At 32.7% G+C, this 27757-nt stretch overlaps 1 long non-coding RNA gene across 1 annotated transcript; it reads left to right on the top strand.

Annotated features, from left to right (window-relative positions):
* Nucleotides 1–444: 444 nt before the first annotated feature.
* Nucleotides 445–26027, top strand: LOC140596636 (uncharacterized). The gene is made up of 3 exons (XR_011998533.1): nucleotides 445–551; nucleotides 23568–23750; nucleotides 25767–26027. It is a non-coding gene; the product is annotated as an uncharacterized lncRNA (long non-coding RNA).
* Nucleotides 26028–27757: the final 1730 nt, after the last annotated feature.

The raw sequence follows: 27757 nt of genomic DNA, 5'->3' as shown, positions 1-27757 counted from the left end.
TAAACTGCTGAGCCACCTAGGGATCCCCACCAAACTCATTTTATTGTTCATGAGTATTATGTGCCAAACCTTTTTATAACATGTGGAAAATAATCCTATTTGTGAACCCAAACATCTTATAAAAACATTTAACTGAATTACTAGAATGACTGCAAGTAGCTAGTAATTGTAAATGTACTGCAGTGATTTTCTTATTAATAATAAAAAGAAAAAATATATGTAACAAAATGATGAATTAGGAAATGAACAGTTTATGCTTATCTTTTCTATTGTTAGGGACTCTTTGCCTTGAACTGAGTTGTGTTTCATCAAATGGATTTTAGGAGCAAATATTTATATTTTTGTGCCATGTTGAGTTGAGTGGGGGAGTATTTGAATGTTTTTCTTTTTTCTTTTTTTAATTTTTTTTAATTTTTTTTTGTTTTTCTTTTTTCTTAGGGTAATTTGTTCCGTATGTTAATGGATTCATACCTTGAATTCAAACGTTGTAACAAGAAGAGGAGATAAGGGAGAAAATCTTGTATTTTTCAAGTCCAGAAAAAAAGTCTATAGTAAGTTTTATATTTTATGAGTTCTGAAAAATTTCACGTTTAGTGTAAAATAGTGTGGGCAATTTGCATTACTTCAGATATTTCTGATTTTACAAATTAGCCTCAGGAAATGAAAGCTACTCAATTCTGAGATCATCTCTGTTATTTTTATTAAGCATATTAATTTAAGTTTAACATATAACAGATGTAAACTTATAGTATGAAAATTACAGAATATAGGGCCACTTCAAACACAAGCCACTCATAGGCTCACCTGAGTGTTAATAAGGACCTCCAGACTCCTCTCTTTTCCTTTAGATAAACTTAAATGAGCAACTCTTAAGAAATAGTTTTATCTCATTTACTCTAAGGAGAGTCATGATATGAAGTAGTGGTTCTTGAAGAAAATAGAGGGTTACAAATTAAATAAATTCATCTGAAAAGAGGAAACAACACATTTATAAATTATGTGGCTGAATCTTTTACTTACTGTTTTTTAAAATATAAAACCAAATATACCATTTTTTCTTTTTGATATATATTGTATTGTCTATTTTTCTATTCTATTTGTCTAATTTTCAAAGTCTATTAAAAATGTAAAGGTCAAAAAAAATGTAAAGGTCATACTTAATGCTTCCCACCAAAATTTGAAAAGTAACATATAACTAACTGCATGAATAAAAATACAGAAGGCTGTATGTATATGAGAGAGAGGCACTCAAATTCATTTTGAAATATATCTTATTGGTTCAAACATAAGGCAACATTAACTTCAATTTCTGAATAGGATAGAGTAGTTTAGAATACAAAAATACCTCCATCATGAATAATTCACAAAGTTTGGTGAACTTTAAAAAAAAGAAAGAAAGAAAGTAAAAGTTGAGTTTTTAGAAATTACTTGTTTATAGGCATGAGAAAATTACTGAAGCAGCCAGGATGCAAAAGACCAATATTACCAAGAAGGGAGGGCCAAACAGTTGAGCCAAAATTCTGCATTTGATTTTCTCCTGGAAAGCATTTGCCAATTCTGGGTATAAAGTAAGAGGCTGAGAATCCAGGCTTTCTCAGGCAGAGCTGCTGCTGGAGGACATTGAAACCATCAGAAATTCTGGCAGAGATAAAATTATAAAACTAAAGACATTAGGAGACTGAGCTTACGTGGCCATTCTTAGGGTGAAGCTTTTCCACACATATGAGATCATAGTATTCAGATGATATCTTTGTGGTCCCCTTATGCTCACCACAAAATGACTATTTTTTCAGAAGTTTTTCTCAGATGGGCTCACTGAGCATTCTATAACAAGGTGTTAGCAATTTGATATTTGGTATTGTATTAGTTTTCTAGGGCTGCTGTAACTAAACACCAAAAACTGAGTTCCTTATACAATACAAATTTGTTATTTTATAATTCTGGAGGCGAGATGTCCAAGATCAGGGTGTCAGGAAGGTTGTTCCTTCTGAGGAAGAGCCTGTTACATTTTTATCCCTTAGCTTATAATGGTTTGCTGACAATCTTTGGCATTTCTTGGATTATAGACATATCATCTTGATCCCTGCCTTTATGTTCCTATGGCATTTTCCCTATCTGTTTCTGTATCCAAATCATCGATTTTATAAGAGCACCAGTTATATTAGATTAGAGTCTACCCAAATGATTTCATTTTAATTTGATTACCTATGCAAGGACCCTATTTCCAAATAAGGTCACTTTCTGAGATACTGAGGATTAGAGTCTCAACATATTTTGGGGGGCACGCAATTCAATCCATAATGGGTTACCTAGTTTTCAGGGATGTCATAAGTACCGCTGACTTCTCAACATTTCTTTCTGCACAATTTCTGACAATATCAGTATCTTGCTGGTGTAGGTGATTTGGCACTACTAACTTCTGTTTTGGTAATTATTACACCTTATTATTTAGCTTTGTTGCAGAGATTGTGGGTTTTATTATGCCTACTTGCTCTATTTATATTTGTAAGAAATATTTTGAGATTCAGTGACTATAATATTACCATTCTGCAGTTAGCAGAAATAAAATCTTTAAAAATAATAATAAAGCTTACCTACTTATTAATTCAAAACCTCTAATAGATGTTATTATTCTCCCTATAAATTGAGCCTTTTGGTCATAAAATTTAACATCTTTTCAGATATTATATTCTGTTTCCTTGAATGTGTTGGCTTTTGTTGCTGTTGTTTTGAAATCTTGGATTTACATCTCATGGCATAGAATTTCTTTTTTTTAAAAAAAGATTTATTTACTTATTTTAGAGAACGATGGAGACAGAAGCCCGACCTGGGGCTCAATTCCACCACCCTGACATCATGACCTAAGCTAAAACCAAGAGTTGAATCCTCAACTGAGCCACCCAACCACCCCCATAGCATAGAATTTCTTAATGAATTTTGTAATTTTTGTTTGAGATACATACTTATGCAAAGAGTTTAATTTATCTGTTCAATACCCTTTGTTAGTTACTTTATTCCAAGGTCTTTGGAGTTTATGTCTCCAAATTAAATCTTGTACTTAAAGCTATAGATCACAGGCTGGTTCTGTCTCCAACCTTTAACATATGCCTCTGATTCTTTTTTCTGGATAGAACTATAAATTTTCTATTTAATTGTAGGTGAATGAGTAGAGACATTTTATCTCCTGTTTATGATTCAGACATGTAACGTCACTCCTCACCTCAACATAGAGGTCAGTGTCATTTTTCTGACATTAATGGTACATATTTGACCCCAGAATTCAGGCATAAAAACACTAGTTCTTAAAGCTTGTACCTAATGCCAGCTTTTATAGGACCTTGTGACTTCAATGCCAACTCAGAAGCTTGACTTTCCTTTCAATATAGGTTTCTGGAGAATAGCATCTTTGTTTTCACACATTGACATTTATTTTAATAGTTTTTTTTTAATTACCTCTCTTAAGTTTGAAGCAGATTGTCAACTTTCAAAATGTGTTAATGCTACCATCCTGTCTCAAAATTCCAAGAATATTCAGAAGATTACAAAGACACTCACTAGTCAGTAGCCAAGCATAGAGATCTTTCTTTTAAATATTAGCCCAATTAACTGCAGATTTATTATTGATCCCATTGTGACAGCTAACCAAGTCGGTTTGTCTTCTTACACATTCTGTATATTTTAACTTCTGGTCCTATGTCTGACAATTTCCCTATCTCACCAAAGTTCAGAATGGCCATTGTATTCTTTCAGTTAACCTAAAAATGAGGTTGTCCATATCTTCCTCCTAGGAAGATAATGAGTTTGTGAAGATAGAGGAAAACCACCTTACTTCCAAAGTAGACACTATAAGGATGAGCAAATTTCTTTCTTCTCTAGGTCACTTGCCAGATGGATCACCACATGCCTCCTAAATATTCCTCCTATGATTAATTAGTCACTTGGCACAACCAAACATGGCTTAGTCATACTTTCAGAAATGAAACCCCTAAAAGACTATTTTTATATTTAGGTACCAAAAAGGTCACAGTTCATAAATCTGGCTCCAAGTATATTTTCACTAAGAATTTCATGATCTTGATACCATTAAGAAGTTTAGGAAAGTATTACTTTATCTTAAGATCCTGAATCATAATTCATGAAAGAGTTCCATAATTTTAAGTAGTATGATCTTGAAAAAATTAAGAAGCATATATATGACTACCAGCCATACAAATATCATTTTTCATATAATAATAATTTTAATACTTGAAACTAAATTTTATAAAAAATATGAAAAGTTTAGAATAAGTTATCCTAAAATTACATTGTGGCAAATCAGTGGAAGTATCTGCCAAGGTAATCAGAAATGTCAAGTTTAATTTTAACATGCTTGAAGCATTTATTTAACCATCTGCCTACCTCCCTTAGCAATATAGAAAAAAATAAAAGAAATCATGTGGATATCAGTGAAACACACAAGGTAAGAACAGACTTCCAGTGATATGTCATTATGCTGCTTAAAAAATATACCCTAGACTAACATTACTCTAAATCATTAGAGTACAGAACTTAGGAACTCATAAGCAACAAACATACTAATATTGAATTAAAGCCCATATAACATATATCAGAATTGTTGGCTAGAAAAGAAACACACAAGTTCTTTTTTTTTTTTTTTTTTTTGTATTTTAGCTTTAAGAACCTATTGTACCTAATCAATCACAAACTCATGAAAATTCACATCAGTAATAAAACAAACCAAGTCCTCCCAGGTTATATGAATGCAGCCATCACGTCAAATCTTTTTTATACCAGTGCTCCTCAAATATATTTAATGGAAAAATGGTTTTGTTGCATGCTGATAGGCATTAGAGAAGTTCCCATTATGTCAGTAAAGTTGGTGGCAGGAAAAGTACAATTTAACTGAATCCACTTACAGAATTTAATTGCATAGTAAATAATTTTAATATTTTGATTTGCACCCATATCTTACAAAATAAAATGAAAAAATAGTGGAAATCAGTTAAGAGCATTACCTATTTAACAAAATTTAGGTTGGTAATATGCTAATTTTAAAAATAAAGGATGGCATCTTAATTTTTGCATTATTTTTCTACAATCCTATCCAATAGTATGACTTCACACTTGACTTTTATAAAAAACTATGAAGAGGATCAATTTTGCAAAAATATCTGAAAACTAATTCAATTTTCTTAAAGGCATCTTAATATGTTGAAATTTAATCAGTCCTGGTGTTCTTTATAATATTTCCTATCTGTTTGCATTGACTATACTGTATTTAACTGTTAAACTGTAACTGTTTAATTATACAATGCAATCAGTCATAGACTGTGCCACTGCTGTGTTGGCTATTTACCTGTCTCTCAATTTCAAACTGCTGAGGGTGTGGAGTCTCAAACTATATTTCCCAGTCTACCTTGCTAGGAGCTTTCTCTAGGCACTGCCAATAGGAAATGGCAGTTGGAAATCACAAGCAGAAAAAAAAAAAAGTGAAACCTCTGTCTTCTCTATAAATATGAGAGTTGCTGGAGGTTGCCTTGTGGCAACAGGAGAAATAAGTTTGGATTTCTGCAGCCTAAGCAGAGGCAGCACACCTGTTAACACGATAGCTCTGGCCACCACTGCATTTTTTGGGGTGGAATCAAAATCAAATGCAACAAATTCTCTAAAATATGGCTTGTGGTTCCCAGAATAAGAATGTGGCAATTCCTCAGTATTGCCTTCCTTTCTTTTGCCCATCCAATGACCTGTTGTTTTGCCTTTGCTCTTGCAGCCCCCTCCAACTACTTTAGAGCCTTTTTTTTTTTTTTTTTTAATTTCTGGATTAAACTCTGCCTGTTTGAAATTAGCAGAATGATTTCTGTTTTCTTGACTTTGCCACAATGACACAAGGACTGAAAGATCGATCCCAAAGGGCAGGGATAAATTCTGTAAGGACTTTGGGAGTAGACACTAATTTTTAAGTGACTGTTTCGAAACTATTATAGTGTAAAGATTACTTTTATTTCCCCCAAACAAAAGGTACTTTGGGAGCTAATTTGATGACATTCTTAGACATCAGGGATGCCCTTTAGTGTGAGTAGAGGTTACAATAGTCCATTCATTTCTGGAAAGGTGATTGGACTGAATTTTCCTAAAATTCAAATGTTGAAGACTTAACCCCTACTACCTCAGAATATCACTGTATTTGGAGATAAGGCCTTTATAGACATAATTAAGATTGAATGAGGTCATAAATTTGGCTCTAGTCCCAAATGCCTGGTGTCCTTATAAGAAGAGGAGATTAGGACATACTGAAAGAGACCCCAGGGTATGCGACCACACAAAGAAAAGGACATGTGAGGACATAATGAGAAGGCAGTCATCTACAAGACAAGAGAAGCCTTAGTAGGAACCAAATCTGCCAACACCTCAATCTTGAACTTTTAGCTTCCAGAAGTGCAAGAAAATAAATTTCTATTGTTTAAGCCACACTGCCTATGGTATTTTGTTATAGTAGTACAAGCAGACTGAGAAAGAGGATGAAAATTAGGTAAATAGGTTTCTTTACAGTGTAAATCTCCATTGTGACTTTTTTTCAATGAGATTATGCCTTTTTTTTTTTTTTTTTTTCCAAATTGCTCACTCACCTCTTTTTCTTCACAGAAAGTCTCATAAAACTGGTATCGGCAGGACACATTACAAATCTTAGCCCTATACTTTTTGCTCTTTGTCTCATTTCTTCCCTGTTTCCCCAAGTTTACAATTTCCTTAGTAAGATATTTAGGACCATGACTCTTGAATCCAAGCAGCACTATTTTGCATGTTTACATAATGGTTGCTACAGACATACTATTGAAAGTTCTAATACGTACTTCTCAGACAGTTACTGCATCAATCCCTCTTCAAAAAAGTTAATTTCCATCTTTGAGCATGACTTCATGGCTCCCTTATTTCTTCCTCGATATACACCATAACAAAATCAGAAATTAACTAGACATCTCAAAGGTAACAAAAGGACATATTTATAATAATGTCAGATTTGAATCTCAAAAACATATCAGAATTTTGTCTAAATCCAGGATATAAAACCCTCACAGAGTTGGAAGATTTATTAATTTCTTGTTTTTGTTTTTTTAAATAAAAAAAAATAGTACATTTATTTTCATTGGTGTGTGAAAAGTTTCCCTAAAACTTTCAGTGTTTATTATCTCACAGCATTCATAAACTAAAAACTTGGAATCAACTTAGTTGATAATTGGGGCTCAGAGTTTCTCATGAGGCTGTAGTCCAGATATTGGCCATAGCTGCTGTCTTCTCTGAAGAGCTGATGAGGGTTGGAAGTTCTGCTTCCTAATTGATGTGGTTGCTGGTAAAATGACTTTGTCTTTCATTAGCTGTTCTCTAGAAACCTTAATTCCTTACCATGTGGACTTCCTACTGTATGAGGACTAGCTTTCCCAGAACCAGTGATCCAAGAGGGAGGGAAAAGTCACAAAGTCTTTAATGAACTACCCTTAGAAGTGACATGCCATCACTTCTGGCATATTCTATTGGTTATAGAGACCAGCCCTTATTCAAAGTGAGAAAGGACTGAGTATATAAGAGTGTGAATATCAGGAGGTCAGGATCATTGGGTCCATCTTGGAGGCTAGCTACCATAATAGAAAAATGTAAAATAAGTTATCAAATTACATTTCAACACAAATTATTTATCTCTTCCTTAGGTTTTTACTTTAAATATCTTGTCAATATAATCTATTTCTTCAGATTTTTAATTCTGTGATTTGAAATATTTTTAAAATTCATGAGTTGTTCTAATAATTTTATAACTACAATATAATATTAAGAAAGCTTTCATGGGGCACTTGAGTGGCTCGATTGGCTAAGTGTCCAACTCGATTTCAGCCCAGGTCATGATCTCAGGGTTGTGAGAACAAGCCATGCATAGGCTCCACACCAGGCATGGAGTCTGCTTAAGATTCTCGCTCTCCTTCTCCCTATGTCCCTCCTTGCCCTCCACCTCTCTCCGTCTCTCCCTCTGTAAAAAAAAATAAAGGAAAGAAAAAGAAAAAAAAGAAAAGAAAGTTTTGCTAACATTTGTGGAAAAAGTAGAACATCTGAAAATAAATGTGGAATGGTATGAACTTGTCTTGCCTCACTCAGATCTCACACACTTATTTTATATAAGACTTATTCTCGTGTTTCAAAAAAGTCATCATAGTAGACTGGAAAATGGACAATAAATTTGCATATCAGATAATGCATATTAGACTACTTCTGACAATCCAAATGATGAAAAGCTTTCCACTCCCCTCAAAAGAGAAAATATTTTCCTCATGAATACCCTTGGGACTTTTAGGGGTCAGAGAAATTCATTGTGTCAACCTCCATTAATAGAGAACTTGATAGCTATTTCCCCAATCTTGGTGAATGTCTTATCGTACATTTCTTGAGACTTCAATCTGAGACATTCTTTCTGATTTCCAATTTCATTTTTTTCATCCACATCCAATTCATCAGCAAATTCTGTTGATTCAACCTCCAAATTATATGATGAATCCATCCACTTTTATCAATCTCTGCCTCATCAATCCTATTGCAGGGCATTTAACATTCCTTCCTTTCTCTATGCAACACCTTCTTATCTCCTTTCCTACTATTCTTCTTCAATCCAATTTTGTCCTTACTGAGGAACCAGAGCCAATATTTCAAATGGAAACACAAAGGTAAAAATTTTCCATGGCTTCCTATTGCATTTATATTAATATCCAGACTTGTTACAATGGACTCAAGGCTCTTTACTATATTTACATTCTGGACTCATTTCTCACAAAGTTTCAAGCCCACTAGTCCTTCATTTACTCAAAATGAACACTTTTTTTATGCCTTAAACTCTTTACACATGCACTGTTTTCTTTAAAAAAGCTTTCCCTACTCTTCCTATGATTGACTTTTCTCATTCTTCAAGTTGTGACTTAAATACTATCTCCTCATAGAAGTTTTCCCTGAATAATTGACTCTTGTTAGAAAGAGGTGAATTCTCTCTATAGCAATATCTTTTTCAACCAATAATCTCCAATCTTGTTATTTCTTTATGGTAACAATACACACCTCATTGTTTTCCTTGCTTATTTTTGTATTTACCCATTGTCATCTAAAATGTACAAATTCTTTCATTCCCCCAGAGACTAAAATGCCTACCACATGGCCTTGCATATTTTTGAATAAATAGGATAAATCTATAGTCACAGATTCATTACAAATTATTATCCAAATTGAATAATTGGGGCAGTTCCTCTTTAGCAGTTCTATTCAGAGTCTGGCGATTAGACTTGTTAGTCTGTCCTATTGCCTTCCTGCCCTCTACTGTAGATAGCTTTTAGCAAGCAAAGAATTTTCACAATTCAACCAAATTCTTCCTAATTTCCACAATTACAGCTGAAACAGTTTTTCTGTATGGAAAGTAGCTTTTGATATCTGAAAATTAAAATAATCAAAATACTTTATTATAAGTCAAATACTTTATATAAGTGAAAAACCTAAATGCTAACTGAGCTGGCTAACCAAAAACAAAATATAACCTTAACTTTAAAAAAAAAAATACAAAACTAAAGATAGAATCATTTCTCTGTGGTCTGAAAGTTAGTCAGTCCTCTTAAAAGTTTTTTAGCCACTGGAACTAACATGGCATTAGAGCCACTTAAAACATTTGCAGATAACAGGAAATCCAACAAATGGAAACTAATAAAAGGTATTACCACAGTCCACCATTTATAAGCCCTTTAAAAAGTCTTAGGGTCATAAATGCTTCCTGGTAGTTCAAAAATCACAAATACTTTCAACATCTCAGAAGCAGAAAACACAGCAGGATAAAGTTTGTACTTTATTAGTACTGTTAGCCATGCCGTTGGATGACCCTTCTCAGACAAATGTTGCCATATTTAAACAAAGTGCCTATGACATGGCTAACATACAGGAAATGATGCAGATCAACAAATTCAAGACAGAGCAATCCCAAATCAGGAAACACTTTGTTCAACTACTTAAGACAACTTTTTGAGTTTTAAACATCATAAACAAAAATAATTTACATACCAATATAAGGCAATTTTTACTTTTTCTTGACCCATAACTCATGATGATAAAAATTTTACATTTATATTTATTATTTAACATTCTAGTCAGATTCAGGTTTTGAATTTTTCCAAATAGTAAATTTAAGTAAGTTTCAATCTTTCTTCCCTCACAAATAGTTTTACTCTTTTTTTATTTTTATTTTTTTAAAATATTTTATTTATTCATGAGAGACACAGAGAGAGAGGCAGAGACACAGGCAGAGGGAGAAGCAGGCTCTATTCAGGGAGCCCGATGTGGGACTCCACCCCAGGTATCCACCCTGGGCTGAAGGCAGCACTAAACCACTGAGCCACCTGGGCTGCCCACTCTTAATGATGTCTACTAAGTTTTTCCCTAATGATTTTTGTTTTTATTGAATATGAGAGTGTGATTATTATACTTAAAACTGGCATTTGAATCAAAGGAAAAGTTGTTTCTAAATCAAAAAGGGAAATTTATAGAAACTATGTATTTTTGTTGGCATATATCTAAAAGTTGAGATATTTTTTCTATATTTATATGGTAATCAGAACTCTAAAAATAGCCCCCCAAGATTACCTCCTCTAATACTTGGGACTATAAATGTGATTATATTTCATGACTGTGAATATGTTATGTGCCATAGCAAAAAGGATTTTGCAGAGAGGTGCCTAACTGGCTCAGTTGGTAGAATATGTAACTTTTGACCTTGGGATTGTAGGTTTGAAGCCCATGTTGGGAATAGAGATTACCTAAAAATAAAATATTTTAATACAACATTTTTATAAAGAACTTTGCAGATATAATTATGATGAATGATTAATTTACTTTAAAATAAAGTGATTGCTTTGGATTATCATATGGGCCTAATCACATCAGCCCTTTAAAAGTAGAGAGTTTTCTACAGCTAATAAGAAAAGGGGGAAGTCAGAAAAATAGGAAGCCTGAGATTGACATGTTGTTGGCTTGAAATGGCATCATGTGTAAGGACTGGAGATTGGTCTCTAGGAGCTAAGAGTGGTCCCTGCTGACAGTTAGGAAGGAGGGACTTCATGTCTCGAAGTCCTGGAACTGAATTTAGCCAACTTATATAAGCCTGAAAGAGGATTCTTCCCCAGAACCTCCAGAGGAGAGCCCATCCTTGCCAACACCTTGATTTCCACATTGTAAGACCCTGATGAGAGATTCCCAGTTGAGTCTTCTCTTTGTGTCCCTACAGGACTTTGAGATATGTGTTGTCTTAAGCCACTAAATTGTCAAACAACCAAGATAACTAATACAGAGATATTTTGAATTGACCATTGGATTTCTTTTAGAAGTTATTATAAGAATTATTATAATATCCCAAATATCACAATATTTATTATTTTCCTTTGAATGAATTTAATGAAGATGTTCTCTATACTGTCAAATTAGACAATAGCTATCACTGAGGATATTTAGTATATTACAATTTATACATCTTCAATAATTATGTTATGGTGTGTTATTCAACCATAAAAGTAAGCAAGAACCCAGTATGAGTGGTAGCTATAAAACATTAGGATTAAATTTTAATGAAAATTTAAAATAAAAAACTTTTATTCTAAAGTTTGTGCATTTGATTTATGCCACTCCTGTCCTCTACCTTATCTCTAAGCTCATAGAAAGTGTATAAAATGATATTTAAAATACCAGTTTTCATCAGACTTGTCTTTTAAAGATTCTATTACAAAACCAAACTTCATATGAAAATCCCCTACAATGTATAGCATATATTTACTTGAATTTTTCCTAAGTAAATCCATTTTACAGCCCTGTACCTCAGGCAGCACTGTTCATTATGTATTAACTCAATACTATGATTATTTCTGTGCTCTCAAACTCCTTGAAAAAAGTTCAAAATTAAGTTATAAATGAAGTATAATAAAATGAATTTTACTTTGAGTATATCACCTATTTAAATCATAGGAATGTTAATCTATTTCCTGTCTAATTGTATTTCTCAAAGTTTCCTTTTTTTTTTTTCTCAAAGTTTCCTAATCCTTATTTTCTCAAATTTATGAAATAACATCTCAGAAACTATAGTGAGGTACATATCACCTTTTTAATTATGATTGTATATTACTGCATCTATAAGGTACTATTTGAGGTTTTATATCCCATTGGATCAGTTTTGCTTAAAAGGGTTTGACTCATAAATCAAATAATTTACTGCATCATATATTTAATATATGAATTAGTTTAATTCATTTTAATGGATATAATGAATTTAATCAATTTAATATGAACAGTCTTTGTACTGTTTTTCTAACCAAGATAGGATTTAAGGATACATTGAGAAGTGCCTACCAATGAGACATAATTTAAGAGATATTTTATAACCCATAAATACTTTGACTCCTTTCACATTTTCTACACAACCCCTCTTTCTGATGGAGCTTCTTTTAGGCGGATATAAAATGTTATTCATTCATTGATTCATTGACTCATTATTTTATTCATCAATTCATCTATATTTATTTGTTCTTTCCATAATTTTTTATCTGCATTTGTATAGATTATGGAGGCTAAATTGGTGAGCATGAAATATTTATTATATTATTTCTATTCGATTTTGAAGATAGAGAAAATGATTACAATAACATGTAATGTGTGCTAACTTGATAGATGGAAAGAGTAAGATGGGAACATGAATATTGTCTTAAAGTATTAGGAGATGCTTCCATAAGATGTGAAATCCAAGGGGAATCCTGAAGAACAATGTAAGTTAGATACGTGAGGTGAGAAATAACTATATTTAATTCTGTGCCCTTTCCTGGAGAAAAACAGGGCAAATTCTATGTGTAGAAGATAAGACAGGTTAAAGAAATTATGGTACCTTTAAGGAATAGCAAGTTTGGTGGCATTAGAAATATACAAAACCATGAAGTCCATATGGCTAAGAGTGTAGGGAATAAGGCTGGACTTGAAGTTAGGATGTTGAGGTTAGAAATATGAGTTTATCCATTCTAAGGAGCCTCACTATGTTGAGAAGCTCAGAATGCAGATTTTACTAATATAATTTAACAATATAGCTTGATATTTTGTCTCAGTATATTCTTATCACAGTGTTAAAAATTATCAAAATGAATTCCACATGATGTAGAAAATCTTTGGAAGCTACAGTAAATATATTCCTAAGCAGGAAGATTATTTTTAATGCTTTCTTGAAATGTTTGGTTACATGTATATTAACTAATTTATTATTTCATATGTGTCAGTATTAGCAGAGTAGTTTCCATTGGAATAACTATTTCAAGATAGCAGTGATCAAATCAGGACAATATATTTTTAAATATATATATATTTCAGGGCACTTGTGGGTGAATAAGCAGTCAGAACTGAAGGTGAGCCAGATTTTAGAAGAGGATGTTTGAACCAAGTGAGATTTGCATTTATGTGGCTTTGCCTGAGAGGCTTCTTGGTCCTCATGGCTCAGGGTAGGTGGAACTCAAGAAAAAAATCCAGAGGATTATTGATTTGGGGAGTCAGTGGGTGGAGATTAGGATATCCTGGGTAGCTAAGATACGAAGTATAATTTACCAAAATGGACAGAGCTGCAGAAAGGGTGACCCCAAATATTTGGACTCAAATTCCCTCCAAATACTTGGCTGATTTATAAATGAGATATTTGATATGAAATTTTTCAACTGAGGCCTGTAAACTGAATGGCTGAAAAATTCAGCTCTTGCCCACTGCATGGAAAGATAGTTTAGAATATGAGTCCAGTAAAGTTAACTGCCTCTTACAACATAAAACAGTATTTTTCAGAAGAGAATAACAAAATCAACTGTCTCCGCAGTATCTCCCACAATGTTCAATATACAATAAAAAAGTATTAGTTATGCAAAGAAACCACAAAATGGGACCCAAAGTAGAGAGAATATTCTGCTAATATAAATAGGTCTTCATATTTGTTGATTATCAAGGAGATAAGAATTTTAAATTGGATTAAGAGTCATGAATGTTAATTTAGCTAATATAAGTATGCTCAAGAACTAATCCCAATAGATAACCTTATCTAATCTAATGTGTTACTAAATGTTATTTATATGTCCACATAAACCAAATGGTGTTGCTTGGTTAAGTGCATTTTTAATTATGTAAATGGAATTGGTTATGTATTTTGTTGCTTTATGCTTCTTTCATTTAACAAGATGTTTTTAAGATCTATAGATGCACCCAAGGATATATCTATTTCTAAGACTTCATACTTCTCCATCCCCTATATTTTATCTCACCTCTCTCCCAGGGATGACCATGGGGATTGACTATATTTCAACCACAATGATAAAATGAATATCCTGGTATTTTCCTTTATGGCCCTGCCTGATAATTATTTGGAGTATATACCCAAGAATAGATTTTTGTGTAATAAGGTATGTGAATACTTAGCATGAATAATGTTATATAGCTCTCCAAAATGATTGTACCAATCTACGTTCCTGGTAGCAGTACATAATACTTCCTAAAGTCTCATATCTGCAACAAAACTTGAATTATCCAGCTCTCTAATTTGTATCCATCTAATATGCATGAAATAAAATCCCCTTATCATAATAGTTTGCCAATGAATGTGACCATCTCTTCAATATGCATATTAGCCTTCAGGATTTCCTTTTCTGTAAATTTACTGTTCATGACCTTTACCAATTTTTTCCTGATGGTTGTGATTTTCCAGTTGACTTGGAGAAGCAACACATATATTGTACATATTAATCCATTTTTAGTTTTGGACATTGCAAATTCCATCCCCTAGTTTGCCTAATAAACTTTTTTGGTTAACTGTGTGAATATAAACCCGTAATTTTGATGTAAATATGTTTATATCATCATACAATTCATTTCTGAAATTTAATTTTTTTTGAAATTTAATTTTTGAAGTTCTTCACTCCAAGTCACAATGATATCCCCTTAAATTTTCTTCTATTTCCTTTGTAGTTTTTCCTCTCAGTTTTATGTCTCTAACCATTAGAAACCCACTTTTGTGTCTTTTTAAACAAAATTGAGGAACACTGAAGACAATCTGTTCTTTCTAAGTTTAATTAGTAATTTATATTGCTAGTCATGAGGGCATATACTGTGCTTCAAGAGTCTGTGTCGACTGTTCTTCCTTTTAGAGGTTTCAGAGTAACTTCCAGATAAACTGACAATTGTCCACAACCTTGACTTCTGTCAGATAAATGAAATCTACAATAAGGTTATCCCATGTAGGTAGAAACTAGTGTGTTAAGTTTGGTTTAAGATTTTCATCTAATGGTGAACATTTCATGAAAAGACAGAGCCATGCTAAGAGAAACCAAAGAAACTTCAATCCCCTAAAACCAAAGCCTTCTTCTAAGGATCATGGAACAATGAACTATCTCACTTTATTTTTTCTTTGTTATGTCTTCAACTTCTGTCTCATATAAATCTAATTCATTATATGTGTGCTTGCCAACCAACAAAGAACTTTTACAAAAACCAAAAAGACAACAACAACAGAAAACCCAAACAACAACAGTGACAACAACAACAACCTTTTAGGGGTCTCCAATTCAAAAGTTTCAACCAGAGCCTGAACTTCATGATTTTTAATACCAGTTTTCTACTATGTTTAAATTCTATATGTCTTCCGGTAGTTAAAACATTTTGAAAATTTATCTCTAATCTGCTATATTTTGTTCTATCATGAAATGCCAAAAATACTTTAATTTTTTAAAGTATATATTCTGTGGACAAATATTACACTTAGAATTTTTCCTTAGATGAAGATTGAATAAATAAATGGAACCATATAAAACACAGAAAATATTGCGTGATGAAAAAGACAATGCTTTTCTCATTTAATCTTCTGTAAGCTTTTCCTTAAAGATTTGTGGAAACAAAAGAATCATAAATCATTTTGCATGTACATTATCTGCACTTGCAATTTCATTTTAATATCAGTCATCTTCACTTTCCATATCAATGTAACTTTGCCTGAAAAGTCCTTTGGTATTATATCCTTTTCTGTGCTCTGTTTTTCATCCTCACTTCCTTTTCCTTTTCACTCACTTTCTCTGAGTTTAAAATGAATTTTTAATAGATAGAATACAGAGAAAGAAATATGGATTCATTATAATATTATTAGGATATCTGAACTATCTTGCGGGAAAAATATTTTAAAGTAAATATTGTCTATATTGTTAGTGAAATTTCAATGGCAAAATACCATAAAAAGTGTTTTTTTTTTTTCTTTTTTACTTAGCTTTATCATTCCTGGTTAAAAGCATATAGTGGTAAAGTAAAATTATAACTCTATTTCTTGAAAATGCAATACCTCATAATATAAGGGTCAATGGCTAAAGCAGTAATACTTAAGAATCAATTTGTGATGACACACAATTTAGTAATGACATTGATCCATCAAGCTTCTAATCCTTATGTAGAAAAAAATAGTTGGACTAAAGGACTTAGGTATTTTGAGAATGTAGAGTATTAATCCTCAGATAGTCACCCTTAAAATGTGAAATTATTTTTATTGTAAAACACACACATGCATTGCATACACACTCTTACAAACACCAAAAAAAAAAAAAAAACCCCATCAGAACATTATTTCTTCAAAACACATTTAAAATACATCAACAGAAGCAATAATAGAACTGCATCTATTAATGAAGCTTAAGATATTTTTTTCCTGATGTCATTGAATTTCAGGGATTCTTATTATCCGTGTAAGAAAATATTATAGCTGTTTAAATTATCCCTGTTTCATCTAAAACCTATAATAATCAAAATGACTGTGAATGATTTAGACTGCATGACAGAAGAAGTAGTGGTGATAAAATTGTGGAGTTAATGCATTGTGCAGATCAGAAATTTTTTGGAGTTAGATGTAAGAAGGCAGATTAATAAGAAATAAAGATAATGCATTTGGATTTATACTTTCATAAATCTTTCCCCTGAACAGCAGTAGGAATTTACAGAGGATACATCTAAACTACAGACAGTGCTCCAAAGATAATCAGGGCTTAGAAATCTAATTATAGAATAGTACTCAAGTTTTTATGTTGAGTTGGGTTCCTGGGATAGGATTTAATACATTCACATGATTATTGCCATATTAAAAAGAAAAGAAACAAACAGACCAAAACCTTCTTGTATGCGACTCACTAAAGGAGGAAATTTTGTGTTTCTTAACCATAAAGCTGCCTTTCAATATGTATAATATCTATAACTTGTGCCAACCTTCAGTTTGAAATTCTAACTAATTCAGCACAGAAATCATGTTTTGGTTTTTGAGTCAGTAGAATTTCTTTTATCATCAATCACTCTATTTTGTTAAAGAAATGGAAAGAATTGCAAAATTTGTGCTTTTCCTATGTGGTAGACAATATAATTAACTTGTTCAACATCCTTTCCAATCTTCTTAAAGTTTTCATTCTGCAACCAGTTCTGTCGATTCATAACTGAGGTATGTGAGAAGAGAAGTAAGGTACAGGATATTTATTTTACCAGATTTGAGCACAGTCATGATGGAATGGTTTTGAAGCTAGAATCTTTTTTTTTTATTCTACAGCTTACTATAGCAGAGCACATGCACACAGGAGACACTCCCTGTAGGCCTAGGCCCGGGCACTATAGGACCTCTTCTTCATAAGACCATTACTTTCAGCATAAAAAGAACAGCAAATGCAGCCTAAAACCTATAGAAGGAAGAAAATAGATAGAAATTGTTGTGCCCAAGATTACCTACGTATCCGAGAAACCACCAAGGAGCAAACACCGATGCAAACACACAAGGGTTTATTTACAAGCTCGAGCTTGAGTTCAAGTATACAGAGCGGAAGCAGGGACTTGGTCCCTGAGGTGGGTTCCAGCTGGGTTTTTTGTGGACCTCCAGAAGGGGTGGAGGAATTTCTCAAGTTCTGTTTACACTCTTATATGGGGCTTTCAAGGGCATTAAATTCTGTTCTCATTCTGATATGGGACTTTCTGCCACTGGCTTGAGCTCTGTTCTCATTCTAATATGGGGTTTAACTGGAGTAAGGTAAAGTTCAGCTCTTATTCACAGGGGCCTGAGATGGCTGTACTTGTGCTAACGCTGAACTTAAGGTGGAATGGCCTTAATTTTCTCGGCCTCCACAAAACAGTAGAGCAGGAATGAAAGATATGGAAACTAAAAATAAAATAAGCCAAACAACTAAACAAAAAACAATAGAACATATCAAAGAAACCAAGAGCTATTTCTTTGAAAAAAATTAATAAAATTGATAAACTTCTAGCCACACTTATCAAAAAGAAAAAAAAAAAGACCCAAATACCTAAATAAATAAAATCACAAAGGAGAGAGGAAAAATTACAACCAACACCACAGACATACAATCATAAAAGAATACTATGAAAAACTATATGCCAATAAATTGAAAAACCTGGAAAATGGATAAATTTCTAGACAAATAAATTATTGAAACAGAAGGAAGAAATAGAAAGCTTGAACAGACCAATAACCAGTAAAGAAATGGAATCAGTAATCAAAAAACTCCCAACAAGCAAAATTCAGGACCAGATGCCTTCACAGGCAAATTCTACCACACATTTAAAGAAGAGTTAGTATCTATTCTTCTGAAACTATTCCACAAAAGAGAAAAGGAAGGAAAATTTCCAAGTTCATTCTATGATGACAGGTTTACTGTGATAGCAAAATGAGATAAAGACACTATCAAAAAAAGAGAATCACAGGTCAATATCTCTGATGAATATAGATGCAAAAATTCTCAATAAAATACTAGTAAACAGAATCCAACAATACTTTAAAAAAATCTTTCACCACAATCAAATAGGATTTATACCTGGGTTGCAAGGATGGTTCGATATTCGAAAATCAGTCAACATAATACATGTAATAATAAAGAAAAGATAAGAACCATATGATCCTTTCAATAGATACAAACAAGCATTTGAAGAAGTACTATATTCATTCATAATAAAAGCCCTTAATAACCTAGGCTTAAAGGGAACATACCTCAACAGAATAAAGGCTGTATATGAAAAACTCACACTAACATCATCCTTAATGGGGAAAATTGTGAGCTTTTCCTCCATGGTCAGGATTAAGAAAGGCATTTTCACTTTCACCACTATTATTTAACATAATACTGGAAGCCCTAGCCTCAGCAATCAGACAACAAAAAGAAATCAAAAGCATTCAAATTGGCGAGGAAGTAGCAAACTTTCACTACTTGCAGGTGACATGATACTCTATATAGAAAACCTGCAAGACTTCACCAAAACACAGCTAGAACTGATACACAATTTCAGTAAAGTTTCAGGATACAAAATCAATGTACAACAATCTGTTGCATTTCTATACACCAATAATGAAACAGCAGAAAAAGAAATTAAGGAATCAATCCCGTGTACAACTGCACCAAAAACAGTAAGATACCTAAGGAATAAATCTAGCCAAAGAGAGGAAAAACCTGTACTGTCAAAACTATAAAAAACTGATGAAATAAATTGAATATGACACAAATAAATGGAAAGTCATGCTGTGCTCTGGAATAAGTACAAATAAAATGTCTATATTATCTATATCAATCTACAATTTTAATTTAATCCCTATCAAAATACCAACAGCATTTTTTCATAAACTAGGACAAATAACCTTAAAATTTGTATGGAGTCACAAAAGACCCTGAATAGCCAAAGCAATTCTAAAAAAGAAAAGGAAAGCTGGAGGCATCACAATTTCAGATTTAAAGTTATACTACAAAGTTGTAGTGATCAAAGTAGTATGCTACTGTCACAAAAATAGAGCACAGATCTATAGAAGAGAATAGAAAACAAAGAAATGAACCCACAACTATGTGGTCAATTAATCTTTAACAAAGCAGGAATGGGAAAAAGACAGTCTCTTCATAAATGATGCTGGGGAGATTGGACAGCAACATACAAAAAATGAAAATGGACCACTTTCTTATGCCATACACAAAAATAAATTCAAAGGGGTGGTGGAAGGGGAGGAGGGCGGGTGTTGGAGGGGAATGGGTGACGGGCACTGAGGCGGACACTTGACGGGATGAGCACTGGGTGTTTTTCTGTATGTTGGTAAATTGAACACCAATAAAAATTAATTTAAAAAAAAAACGAAATCCAATCTTGAGAATGAACAAAGATGAAAGCATCACATTCCCTAATTTCAAAATATAGGGATCCCTGGGTGGCGCAGCGGTTTGGCGCTTGTCTTTGGCCCAGGGCGCGATCCTGGAGACCCGGGATCGAATCCCACATCGGGCTCCCGGTGCATGGAGCCTGCTTTTCCCTCTGCCTGTGTCTCTGCCTCTCTCTCTCTCTGTGACTATCATAAATAAACAAAAATTTAAAAAAAATATATATATATATATACAAAGCTACATTAATCAAAGCAATATGGTATAGGCATTAGAACTGACATATCAGTCAAAGGAAGAGAATAGTAAGCCCAAAACAAAACAAAACAAAATAAAACAAACATGCATGTGGGATCAAGTGATCTTTGACAATGTTGCCAAGATTTCACAATTGGCAAAGAATAGTTTCTTTAATAAATGGTATCGAGAAACTGGATACCCACATACTTAAAAGAATGAAAATGGATCCTTACTTTGTCATGGTAAAAAATCAACTCAAAATGGATTAAAGACTTGAATATAAACTTGAAACTGAAAATCTTAGAACAAAATAGGTAGAAAGTTTCAGGATATTAGTTTGGCAATGAATCCTTAGATATGACACCAAAATTACAGGCAATTAAAAATAACAAAGTGAGGGACTATATCAAACTAAAAAGAATCTGTGCAACAATATAAGCAATCAACAAAGTGAGTGCAAACCTAAAAAGTGGGAGAAAATATTTGCAACTCAGGTATCTGATAAGGGGTTAATCTCCAATATATATAAAGAACTTCTAAAACTCAATAGAAAAAAGAAACCCAATTAAAAAATCTGCAAAGGACTTGAATAGGCATTTCTTCAAAGAATACAAACACAATGACAAACACAAATGACCAACTGGTATACAGAAAAATGCTCAATGTTACTAGTAATTGGAGAAATGCACATCAAAACCACAATTAATTATCACTTCACACCTGTCAGGATTGCTATTATTTAAAAAAAAATAAAGTTTGGAGAAGCTACTGAAAAATTGAAACCCTTGTGTATTGTTGGTAGGAATGCCAAATGGTGCAGCCACTATGGAAAAAGCATGGGGGTTCCTCAAAAAGTTAAAAATAGAACTACAATATGATTAAGCAATCTCTTCTGTATATTTACCCAAAAGACTTGGAATCAGGATTTCAAAGATAAATTGATAATCTCATGTTCATTGCAACACTATTTGAATAGAAGAGGAAAATATGGTATTGACTTTTTTCATTTATTTTCTTTCTGATCCTCAGTATTTTTCAATACTACCATATTCAAATACATTGATTCTTTGTTCTGTCTGCTTAATTCTGCCACTGAATCCCTTTAATGAAGTCTTCATTTTAGCTATTTTACTTTCTAGCTCTCCAATATTTGTCTGCTTTCTTTTTATAGTTTCTACCTCATTATTGATATTCTCATTTGGTTTACAAATCATTTTCTTGATTCTCTTTGCTACTCTTTCCATGATTTTCTTTAGCTCTTAGAGCATATTTGAGTCAGTTTATAAAAACCTTTAGTAAACCTAATGTTTGTGTGTTTCCTCAGAAACAATTTCTGCTAATTTATTTTATGAATAGGCAATGCTTTGTATACATTGTATATACTTTGTACTTTTTCCCCTGACAGTGGCACATTTCAAGTTATTATAATGTGGCAACTCTGGAGATCAGATTCTTTCTCATCATCAGTTTTTCTTGTTTGTTATAGGTGGTATTTATTTGTGTGTTTAGTGACTTTTCTAACTATTTTGTAAAATCTGTATTCTTTGTGATGTGTGCACCCTGAGGTATCTTTTCCTGTAGAACATGTTTAGCTAATGGTTTGTTAGAGATTTCCTTGAAAACAAGGGGCTAAAATGAAAATGAGAGCAAGAATGAAAGGAGGAAGTAAGAGGAAAGAGAGAGAGAGAAAGAGGATAAGCGAAGGAAGAGGATAAGGAAGGAAAGGAAAAGAAAGAAAGATAAAGAAAGAGAAAGAAAGAAAAAAGAGAGAAAGGAAAGAAAGAAAGAAAGAAAGAAAGAAAGAAAGAAAGAAAGAAAGAAAGAGAAAGAAAGAGGAAGGAAGGAAGGAAGGAAGGAAGGAAGGAAGGAAGGAAGGAAGGAAGGAAGAAAGAAGAAAAAACCTCTTCTAGTTTTGCAGATGAGTTCTGTGCAGCACACACTGTAAATGCTTGGCTAGGCTTGTTCAGAGCCTGGAGAGGAGACAGAGATGAAATTTTAGGATCTTCTCAGTATTATATATCAACAAAGGAGTTCATTGTTGGTGAGGAGATTTATCCAGATTACCATATAAAGTCACATTTTTACTACAGAATTTGGGCAAATGGGGAATTCATATTATTTCTATGCCAAATATTAAAACCTATAGGGATCCCTGGGTGGGGCAGCGGTTTAGCGCCTGCCTTTGGCCCAGGGTGCGATCCTGGAGACCCCGGATCGAATCCCCCGTCGGGCTCCCAGTGCATGGAGCCTGCTTCTCCCTCTGCCTATGTCTCTGCCTCTCTCTCTCTCTCTCTCTCTCTGTGTGACTATCATAAATTAATAAAAAAAAAAATTAAAACCTATGAAGACAACATCAAAATAATATGGTGATATCATTGAGGATTCAGAAGCATCAAAAATGGTTAGCTCTTCTTATCAGAAAAAGAACCCATCAGTTCAGCTAAGATTCTAAATGGGGACCAAAAAAATAATAATATATAGAAAAAAATGCTTGTTGTAGAAACAAAGACCATATAAGCTACACATATTTTTGTCTTTTTATTAGTTATATATTTATATAATTTAACTAATTTTCTTCTTTAGTTTCCTCTCTCATTTTACGGTACTATTTTATACAGGCTAGAGTAGTGATTACTACTAGTAACCTTATTTTATACGTTGCTAGAAATCAAGGATGGATTGTTACTGAACTAAAAGGGATAATGAACATCAGTTAGACATGTAAATGTGACAGATGAAAGTTTGAATCTCCTCTTTGGGAAAAGGGTGAGGACATACTAGGAATTGGTCGTGTTAAGTTAATTGGTAGCAGGCTGTTGCTGGAACTGTTGTTCAAGAGTTTAAGCATAAGAAGAATGTTTGATCAGACGTGGCCATTGAATAGCTGTTGATGGTGGCAAATACGAGGACTGGTTCACTCAGCATCCATTCCTATAATCTCTCAGAAGCAGATAGCAGACAGGTATGAAGTATTTATTCAGGTTTCTTTGTATCTAGACTTAGCATATATTTTATTTTATGACAATTGGATGCATTTATGCAAGACTTAGAGCAAATAAAGTCAGAATTTAAGGTATTCATTTTTCTACACAGGTCATGGCAGTGGCGGAATGATTCTGAAGCCAGCAGATTCTTGATTCATCAATTTTTGCAAAGAACAACTTTTTTGATTTTGGAAGAAACACAATAGATCTTGGTGGTAAAAATTGCTCCTGGGACCTTAACCTAGTTACCTTTCTTCATCTCAGCAATTATATACGGGCCGAATTTTCTATGGTAAGTCATTTCTTTCCCAGTTTAGACAGACAATAATGGTTTCTGTTGGTTATAACTGGACACTCTTCAATATAGCCTCCAAATGAAAACTTGCATAATTTGACCAGAACAAAAGGGCTGAAATTCTAGTAAGAACACCCAGTCACCTGACTGAAAAGAACATTTTAAAATACTTTAAAAGGTTAACAAGATTAGAAGTGGAAAATCCTTCTGTGAAATGACTAACAATATATTGCCAATCTGTTAAGCATAGGATTAGGCAGATGAAGATAAAATATGTTACAGTATCTCTTTAACCCACTGATGGTAAGTAGAAAATGAAGATAATATTATTGCAGATTTTCAATAAAAAAGACCTGTTAAAAAAGCTTGAAACCACACTCTGCAAGCATAGGCAGTAGACACTCGCTAAACAGCTTGTAATTATTTCATAGGGTTTATTTTATTTACCTACTAATATGATTACAACTGTCACTATTTTGGATATCACAATCAATTAATAAATAAAACCAGAAAGACTTATGTGATTTATCTACATGCATCCTAATTGTCTCAAAAGTACCATGTCAAAGGAGGTTATATAACACGAAGTCTACAGATACCAGCAATATTAAAAAGATGAAATGAGATAAACAATGATAACCAGGGGAGGGAATGATAAATCTGCAATGCTAGCTTAGTCCGTTTCACTTATCTCCTGCAGTGAAAAGTAACTTGCTAACTGATTTGGTGTTTCAATTCTCCCAAAAATACTGTGTGAAGATAAAATAAGACTGGCATTGACTACACATTTGCTAAAATGAAAAAAATCAACATTCAAATAATCTGAGGTTTACAGTAAGAAAAGGTGGAAAATGTAGATATGTTCCTAGAAAGAAGTATGGAGGTAGTGCCAGCTCCTTCAAATCCCAACAATCACAAATAAGAGTTTCCTACAGAAAGTATTCAAAATTCACTTTATAGCTGAATTTATAATTAAGGTAGTCAGAAATGTATACATTAAATAGATATCAGTCTCTTAGGATAAACCATACACTTAGGATTAGTCTGTTCTATATCCAAAAAATCATAGTAAAAACTTAATATAGACATTACCTATTAGAATTTGTAGAAAAAAATCAAGGAATATGAAAAATTACCTTGTAAAGAGTAGTCTTATTTATTTTTTCAAAGTCAGTCAAGCTAATTGATACTTTGCAAAAGATATTCAAGTTTAGTTTAAATGGTATATTAATGTTTGTTAAATGTTTTATTTGATAAAACATTTGACTATTACAAAAACAAAATTTACAATTATACAAAGATCAAAGCACTAGAAATCACTAGAAATTATATGCATTTTTAAAAAGGTTTTATTTATTTATTTGAGAGAAAATGAGTGAAGTGAGGAGCAAAGAGAGAAGCCAGCTCTCTGAGCAGGGAGCCCAATGTGGGGCTTGATCCCAGGACCCTGAGATCATGACCTGAGCAGAAGGCAGATGCTTAACTGACTGAGCCACCCAGGTCTCCCCATATTCATGTTTTATTTCTATGATATACAAAATTTGATTCTAGTTTTTCATACTATGTTCCAGTTGCTGTGAGTATCAGGAAACATTAGGAAATATGGTAGGAGTTGAAGCATTGCTTCTATGGGAAACAGTTAAGTTCATGCTGAGTGCCTCTGGTTACATTTTCATCAACTGATTCTGTTTAAAGACATCTTTTTTTTTTTAAAGATCTTATTTATTTTTTTCATGAAAGACACACGGAGAGAGAGAGACAGAGACATAGGCAGGGGGAGAAGCAGGCTTCTCGCAGGGAGCCTGATGTGGGACTCCATCCCCGACCCGGGATCATGTCCTGAGCCAAAGGCAGATGCTCAACCACTGAGCTACCCAGGCGTCCCTGTTTAAAGACATCCTATTTAATATATATTGTTGATTCATACCATTGAATTAGTAGCCAGCTGCACTATAACACGTTTGAACAAAGCTTGTATGACACAGACTTTTTTTTTTTTTTTTCTCCTTGTAGCTTTCTTGCATTTAGAAACACTAGACAACACCTCAGGCACTATACTCAGGGGCCATTTAAACAATGATAAAATCACCGACAGCAAAAATATGTGAGAAATGTGGCGCTATATAGATTATGGAAAGGACACTTGTTTGCAGTATGAGGATTGAAACAAGAAGGCACAGCATCACTTTGTTCAACCTCCGGTGAGAATGTGTGCATGGGGCTACTCAAATTTTTCACTGTTCTACATATTCTTGAATGACTGCAAAAATGCCACAAATATTGATTTAGAGGTTACAAATAAATATTAAAAAGATAAACACATAAATCACTCTGTATATGTGTGTATGTATATGTGTGTACACATGAACATACATGTATATATTTATAAATATGTATGCATATATATTTGCAGCCTAAAGTACAAAATATAACATGCAGTATACAAAATAATGCTATTAATAACGTTAAATTAAAAACAGCTTATAGATAAATTGCTAGAAGAAAATAAATAATCTACCATCCATCATTTCAATGGGAGATTTCAGATCACTTTACTTTGTCAATGACCGAAGCGGACAAAAAAAAAATTAAAAATATAAAATATTCATCACAGTGATAGTATAGGTCCATTATCTTTACATGTAAGCAAATACTCAATTTCCTCAAGTATACATGGAACTTTAATAGGCTATAAAATTATTTTTGGTAGGTCTTAAAGAGTCAGGTATAGTCTACATTATCTGTCATGCAATTAAATGAGAAATTGATAGAAACAGTAACAGACCAATAGATTTGGAACTTCCAAGGAAAAACTCATTTTGGAAACTGAAAAATAGTTAGAACTTATCAAAAATAAAAGCTATATGCAAAAACTTGTAGGAAATGGTGTAAGTGGTTCTTAGAAACTTATTTAAATGCCATTAGAAAAGAAAAAGCAAAAAACAAAAAAACAACAAACAAACAACTAAAAGGCCACTTCAATGATTACATGGAAACAAATAATCTTAGAAAAAGGAGAAGAAATAAAACAATCCATATAAAAGAAGATAGAATAAAAACAAAATCAAGAGAATAGAAAAGCAAATTCTTTGAAAAAACAAACTAGTAACATTGGCAATTACTTGTGAGATACTGAGAAAACAAAAAGAAAGCAAAAATTAAAACTATTAGAAATATAGAAGTGATATGCCAATACTGAAATACAAAATATTACAGATATAAAAATGAAAAACTATGCCAAAATAATGAAAATCAAGAACGGACAATCATCTAAAAAGAAATTAATTAAGAAATATTACTCAAGAAGAAATAGGAAATAAGAAGCATCTATAATCACTGGAGAAGTTTAAACAATAATCAAAACTCTATTCACTAAAGAGAACAGTCTTAGAAGGTTTTTAGGAGATTGATACCAAGTATTCAAGTGGCAAAAATATTTCAATCTTATAAACATTCTTCCTGAGAAAAGAAAAAAAGAAAACACAAATGTATTTTATGACACCAAGTTATTCAGGGTGTCACAATCAGAAAAGACCCTACCAAAAAAAAAAAAAAATTACATCAATCTCAGTCACAAAAATAGATGCAAAAATCCTAAATAAACTTTTACCAAACCAAATCAAACATATGATCATTTTACTACTTACAGCATAAGGATCCAAAAAAATTCAATAGCATTTATGATAAAAACTCAACAAGTTAGGATGGGAAGAAATTATGCTGATAAAGGATATCTTTTTCTTTTATAACTCTACAGAAGATATTATACTTACTAGAGAAAAAACAAGGATGTTTATTAATATTATGCTTGTCTGGCATAATCCTGAAAGTCCTAGTGCTATGAGAAACAACAAAATAAAAATATATATAAGAAATGAAAAACAAAAAAGCATAGCTGTTATTATTTGGATTGTATAATTATCTGAATAAATAGCTAAATAGAATCTGTAGCAGAATTGTTAGAAACAAAAAAGTGTAGTTTTGCTGATGTAAATTTTAAAAAT

The sequence above is a fragment of the Vulpes vulpes genome, unplaced genomic scaffold (genome assembly GCF_048418805.1).
Source record: "Vulpes vulpes isolate BD-2025 unplaced genomic scaffold, VulVul3 Bu000000722, whole genome shotgun sequence".
Classification (NCBI taxonomy): domain Eukaryota; kingdom Metazoa; phylum Chordata; class Mammalia; order Carnivora; family Canidae; genus Vulpes; species Vulpes vulpes.
Note: the sequence above shows the minus strand (reverse complement) of the source record. Positions and strands in the feature narration are given on the sequence as shown.